The sequence below is a fragment of the Orbicella faveolata genome, unplaced genomic scaffold (assembly GCF_042242905.1).
Source record: "Orbicella faveolata isolate gen_17 unplaced genomic scaffold, um_ofav_v1 contig_25, whole genome shotgun sequence".
In the NCBI taxonomy this organism is placed as follows: Eukaryota; Metazoa; Cnidaria; class Anthozoa; order Scleractinia; family Merulinidae; genus Orbicella; species Orbicella faveolata.
The window spans coordinates 19,632,943-19,639,313 of NW_028301553.1; the positions used below are offsets into that span (position 1 = coordinate 19,632,943).

Sequence of the window (6,371 nt, forward strand, 5' to 3'; positions counted from 1 at the left end):
CGTCGCGCTGGCGGAGAATCGGCCACTCTCGAGTGCAATCGTTGTCAACGTTCCTTCCTCGGAGACCAGTGTATGCAGAATCATTATGTTTATGCCAGCACAGATGAAAAAAAGGCCGACCCCGCCAAGAAGATCAAAATGTGTGTGCCACTCGACGCAAGTGTCCGCCCTGCCATCGACTACTCCGAACACGCGAGTTGGAAACGCGACACGTGTGTGGAACCACCAAATGCCCTTCTTGCAAAGAATATCACAATCTCCGCTTTCATCAATGTTACCTACAAAATCCCACCGAATTGAAAGGAAAGCAAAAAAAGAAAAACTCCGGAAAACGAAAAGCCGATGGTTGGCGAAGTTTGGAAGATAAAGACAACCTCCTCGTTTACTGGGACACCTTCAACTGCGACGAAGTCTTCCAATTTGAGGGCACCATGTGCATCGTGGACTTTTTGGATTGGTTGAGAGAATTAGCCCAAGATTTCAAACTCACCGTCCTGGCTTACAATTCACAAGGTTTGACTCATACTTGATATTGGACGAACTTTAGAGACAGTACATCGTTCCAGAACAAATCCCGTCAACGGTGCCAAGATCCTGTCCCTCTCCATCCAGTATAGAAACATCGTCTTCAAAGACTCACTTTGCTTCTTTCCTATACCTCTTTCCGTCTTTCCCAAAAACGCCTAAAAGCTGGAACTTGGTTTGGATTTGCGGAAGTGGACATAGGGATCCCTGAACCGCTGTGGCCAAAGTTTGAAGAAATGCCGCCGTTCTTCCTCACCAGGCAGATCCCTGATGAAACTGTACCACAGCACATGAAAGATTACTTACAGCACCGGCAGAAAAAGAGGTGACGGGAAAAAGCTGGTAGGGGCGTTGTCAGAGCGAATGCTGTTGCTGTATGCCCTACCACTGCGTCGGTATGTGAAACATGGAGCAGTCATCAAAGCTGTTTATCCCACGATCGACTATCAGGCGACGAAGATCTTCGCTTGGTTTGTGGAGCAGGTGACAGAGGCCCGCCGCACAAGAGAGGTGGACAGGAACAAAGCTCTGCTGGCTGAGGTGTTCAAACTGCTGGGAAACAGCGGCTACGGGAAACTCATTAAAGCGCTGGAGCGACAAACAAGCGTGATCTACACAAAGGATGAGAAGGTGGTGGACAGAGCCTTGCGAAGCGCGTACTTCAGTGATCTGGAGTAGCTCGGGCAAGCGTATGAGCTGCAAAGCAAGAAGTCGCGTATCACGATCAATCGGCCGTTCCAGATCGGAATTACTCTGTATCAGCTGGCAAAGAAGAGAATGCTCGAGTTCTATTACGATTTCCTGGATCGATATTTCGATCGCCGCGACTTCGAGTTGATTCAAATGGACACAGACAGCAGCTACATCGCCATCTCTGCTAATCGGCTTGAGGACATCGTTCGCCCAGAGTTGCATGCAGAATTCGAGGCAAAAAGGAAGTAGTGGCTTGAATGGGACAAGTGGAGCCGGCGCACGCTGGGGCTGTTTACACTCAAATGCGAAGCTAGCAGGATGATTGCGCTATGTTCGAAGTGCTATTATGTTGATGAACAAGACAGCGAAAAACAAAGTTTAGCACAAAGGGCATGTCCAAGAGACGGGATAGTATCACTCTGCAGCGTTTCAAGGCGGCGTTAAACGGCAGCAGTGACAGAGCCGAAAATAGAGGATTTCGTATGGTCTACGGACGGATGGCTGCTTATGAGCAGCAGAAGTTGGGGCTGAGAGCTTATTATGACAAACGCTGGGTGCTGCCGGACGGGATTCACACTGAACCGATTGCATTTCAAACGACATAAGCAGGCGGCAGCTGTGTGTCAGGAGGAACAACCAACAGTTCTTCGCGGACTAAACCACGCTTAGGCCCATCGTGCATATAATAGATAACCGGCTCGTTTGGTTTGGTTACAGTTCTTTCAAGCTTGTGGACGTCCAAAGACCAGATTGGATCTATAGCTCTTTTAGTCCCACCTTCAAGTTCACCAAGCTGGTAGAGATAGCAAACATTCACGTTGGAGACGAGCTTTTTTTCGTTCACACCAACAGGCCTTGAATAAGGAGTGGGAAGTTTTGCTGAAACGACCTTCTCTTTGATCGCGTCAACCACTTTTTTGCCAGTCAGGCGAGTAACTCCCTTGTTCAGAGCGCTAACAACGTCGAGAAGCCTTTTTGACCCATGCAGTCGACCGCTGGCCAGAAGGCAGGAGCATTTCCACTGCACACTGATGACCAAACAAGCGCTCGGCCAGCGTGCGATTAAAACTTTCAACGGTACTGTCGTCTCTGTGAATGTCAGGGCGCTCACGTCGAATATATATTTTGTGGTTTTCCATCTCTTTCGTCACACTTCCCATAAACTCACGTCCAGGGTCAACCTGGAGCACCTGGAGCCACGTCAAAAGGCCGCACTTGTAAATCGAGTGAAAAGCTTTCGCAACTTCAGCAGAATCTTTAGAGGTCAGAGGCTGAGCCTCTTTGTACCGGCTGGCCACGTTGACAACGGTCAGCGCGTATTTGTAAACTTTGCGAGCACGTGGAAGCTTGTCGTGTGGCAGAAAAAGAAAGTCCGCTTTGTGGACTGCGTTGGGTGCCGATACGTCGAATTTTGGGCGAGGAACGTAGCGGGGCGCGGGGAAGAAGATCTGCTAAAGAGCTTGTTTGATAAGCTACTGCTTGGCGGTTTCTTAGGGGACTGTCCCAGCTTCTGCTAATTTTTTGATAGTAGCGATGCCTTTCCAGTAGCCCTTGGGACTGTAGTAGACTTTTGTGAGCTTGGAGTCCATTCTTGTTCGAAGAACAGATATAGTAACACTCCAAAAAGTTCAAAGCAAACGAAAAGCTGCATAGCGCGCTGCCGCCCACAAAAAGCAACTCGCCTTGTTTCTGCTGCTCACTGCTGATAAAGGTCAGAGAATTGGGGTTCTTTGGTGGGTGTTATTGGCTGGTCTGGGTGTGTCTGGTTATAGGGTTTGAACGCGTAATAGGTGTTCGTGAAGTTCTGCTTCGCTTGTTCTTGATTTCCCTGTTGGTTTCGATCCAATCAGGAAGCTTGGTGCGGTCACGTGTGTATTCGGCGTAAGCTCCCTGATAAGCTTCCAGAGCTTTGTCATGCCGCTTTTTCTTTACTAATGCAGTTTTCCCATCGTCGCCGGACAAATACTTTGCAAGATAGTTGCCGCCGGTGAAAGCAGTGGCGTTAAGAATTGCGCCTCCGAACATCATTCCGATACTAGCCATTTGCTCATATGGCAATATAGCGATGCGAGCGGCTAAGCCGGTAAGAGAGGCAGAATCCATGATCGTTTTCACAAGCTTGTTGTCAGACATCGTATGATAATGCTGAATCTTTTTTAATTATTCAAAACGGGTTTCATCGTTGATGTCTTCCCCAGGAAACAGTACAGAAATGAGATGGCGGACCGCTTTGAAAACCTTTTCGTTGAAGTTAATGCACATGAACCCAATCCCAAAAATGGCAGCAGTGCTGATGAAAACCTGTCGAACGTCAACTTTCCGCATTGTTGTATACAAAAAAGAGGGAACGTTCAATTTATTTTAATCCATAGGACGAATGCCCTTTGATGGTTGCGGTGGAGGCTAAAGCACCTGTGGTGCTGGCGCGAGCCAATCTTTTCTCAGCGACGAACTTGCCCGCAGCCACTCGCTTTGGGTTTTAAACTTCGTATCCGAAGGTTGTGGTGCCTCGACTTGCGTGACTGAACCCGACACTGCATATATTTAGTTAATAAAAAATATTTAATTGGGCTTGGTCAGCAATTACTGACAAATGCTGACAAATCATTCAGCAGTTGCTGAGGATTGCTCAGGTTTTTGCTGCTCAGCACTGAAATCGATATGATTTGTTGTGATCAGCACCGCGTTGGCCACCGCGAGCATCCGCCCACATCTCAACGCAAGGCCACCCGCCACGGCAGACAACTCCTTAGTGATTATGTAATCATTTTTGAGCTTATTCTGCAGAGCGACACCATCTTTAAGCCGCACAAACGCCCCAACCGCTTTTGTGGCCACATCAAAAATCTTTCAATCAAGGTTTCAGTGGTCTTGGCGCTCACGTAAGTCTCGTACCTTTTGCAGTGCTTTTCAACATCTTCGTCGCTCAATCCCTCCACCTGCTCGTATGTCAGCTGTACACCGATGGCTTCTTTGGCTTTGCCTGTGGAAACAAGAATTGCAAGGTGTTCACGAAGAGCTGGAATGTCAGGACCGGGGACAGTCGCAGGAGCGTTTGAAGGCTCAGATTCCAGCAGCTGCATTACCTCTTCCAGTGCCACTTCAGCTTCCAACAAATTCTTAACGTCCCCATTGCATGTATGCATTGTAATTGTTTTCTTTCAATTCAAAACAATTTAATCCCGAAAGGGAACACAAGGTGAGAGAACTTGAACTCTTTCAGCTTTGAAATCAGCTGTTTGAGGGCATCTTGAGTAAGCTCATCGGCGTATTCTTCAAAGATGGCCATCGTGGTCTTGGCCAACGGGGTGTAAAACAAAACGATCGCTGCCACATTTTCCCGGAAAGGCTTCGCGATGCTGGAGAGCTGCCGGGTCAGCACCGACACGTTGATGCCTGTGTGGCGAGCAGAAAAGCCGAGCTTGACATGCTCGCTGGTCCTCCCTTTCACGTCTTTTGAGGCCGCACAGTCGTCAAGGACTTTGAGAGTTTTGGCGCCTTCAAAAAAACATACTCAAAGCTTTCAACCAAAATTCTACATTGTGCATCTCGCAGATGATAACAAACAACCACGGGTCTCTTTCAGCGAAGCGATAAAGGGTCTTGTTGTAAGCAAATGTCGGGCAGATGAGCTCGACGTAATCGAACTTACCGCAGAAGGGGCCACAGAGCTGGTTCACAAGGAACTGTGTGTTTCCCGAGTTAGTAGGCCCCACGATGCGTGCGTTGAAGGGAATATTGCAGGGGTCCATATAAGAAAGCTTTTTTTAGTTGTACACCACCGACTCTAACACCTTGTTCATAATATTAAATTGCGCGTCGGCAATGATGAAAATGTGGCATTTTACGCTGCTAGAGCCTAAAGTCTTTCTATTGATCTAGAGCTACACCCCACACACCCACACATTGTGATTTCGCGCGGCCATTTTTTTCTCGCGGTTTTCTTTCGCGTCTCGCACGACGGACTAAGCGAAAGAGGGACTTCTCGTAGTCTACCACTGACGCCGAGGTTGAAGCGTAGTGCCCACGAACCCCGAACGAGAACGACACTCGCAGGGTTTCCTCGGGCGGTGCCTTGTTGGGGTTGAAGGTGACCCGATTTTTGACCCGGTCGGCCTTGAGACTGTTTGCTGTTTTCCTTTCGAAGGTTGGCTCAAGTCGTTCGCTCACAGAAGCCATCGTATTGAAAAAAAAAATGTTCAATATATCGACATGGCAGAAGGTGGTCATGATGAACGTGATCCTCTCATGGACCATACAGATGATCGCGGCGACGACGACGATTGTGACACAACAGATCCATTTCAGCCGGGTTCTGCGTCAACGCCCGTGCCTGGTGAGAGAATTCCAGTGAGAACCACCACGACTAATAGACCCTCAGAGAGCTGGCCGGAAACTACTAAAACCTCTTTCATCGAGGGGCCAGGTAATTTGTGAAAAGAATTGCTGATAAACGAAGCAAATAGAAAGATTGAATACTATTATCCGAACTATTACGATAGCCTTGATTTGTACATAAATGAACAAGGCAAAATCGCTGCGAAAGGACCAAAAGGGGGCAACATTGAAGTTTTCAAAGCGGACAGAGAGTAACTTCTTTCAGGTTTCATAAAAGGCTTCAAATCAAAACTGGGCCCTCAAAGACCCGACTTCTTGGATCACCAGCGAAAAGAAATCACAAAATGGGGAAAATATATTTCTGATCAACAAAAAATTTCAAAAGATACTTCTAAAGACAGTTCGGAAAGAGCTTTGGCCGAGCGAAACATAAAAACCGCACGAGAAGCAATAGATAAAATCAACAATCGAATACGCAAAGTTGAAAACCAAACACTTTCGCAAGAAATAACACGGATTCGAGAAGCGCCAACTTAACAAGAGTTTCAATAGCACGAGGTGGCCAGGCAAGAAAGAGAACGAGAACTACCACGACAAAGGCAAGAACAAGAGGAAATCAAAAATGAAGAAAATAAGCCCCTTTCAGAAAGACAATAAGCCTGGGAAATGATGGAGAATATTGACCAAGAACAATTAACAAATGGTAAACGCCATAGCGTGCACTATTGAGTTATGGACGCACGCGGGAGGTTGCTAAGCACGAAAGAAGCATACGAGTCGCACGAGGCGATAGCCGAGTGCGACTCTAGCTTCTT

General features: G+C 47.6%; 1 pseudogene; it reads left to right on the top strand.

The window, feature by feature from the left end:
• Positions 1-431: 431 nt before the first annotated feature.
• On the top strand, positions 432-1,284 carry LOC149109290 (uncharacterized; annotated as a pseudogene).
• The last annotated feature ends 5,087 nt before the right edge of the window (positions 1,285-6,371 follow it).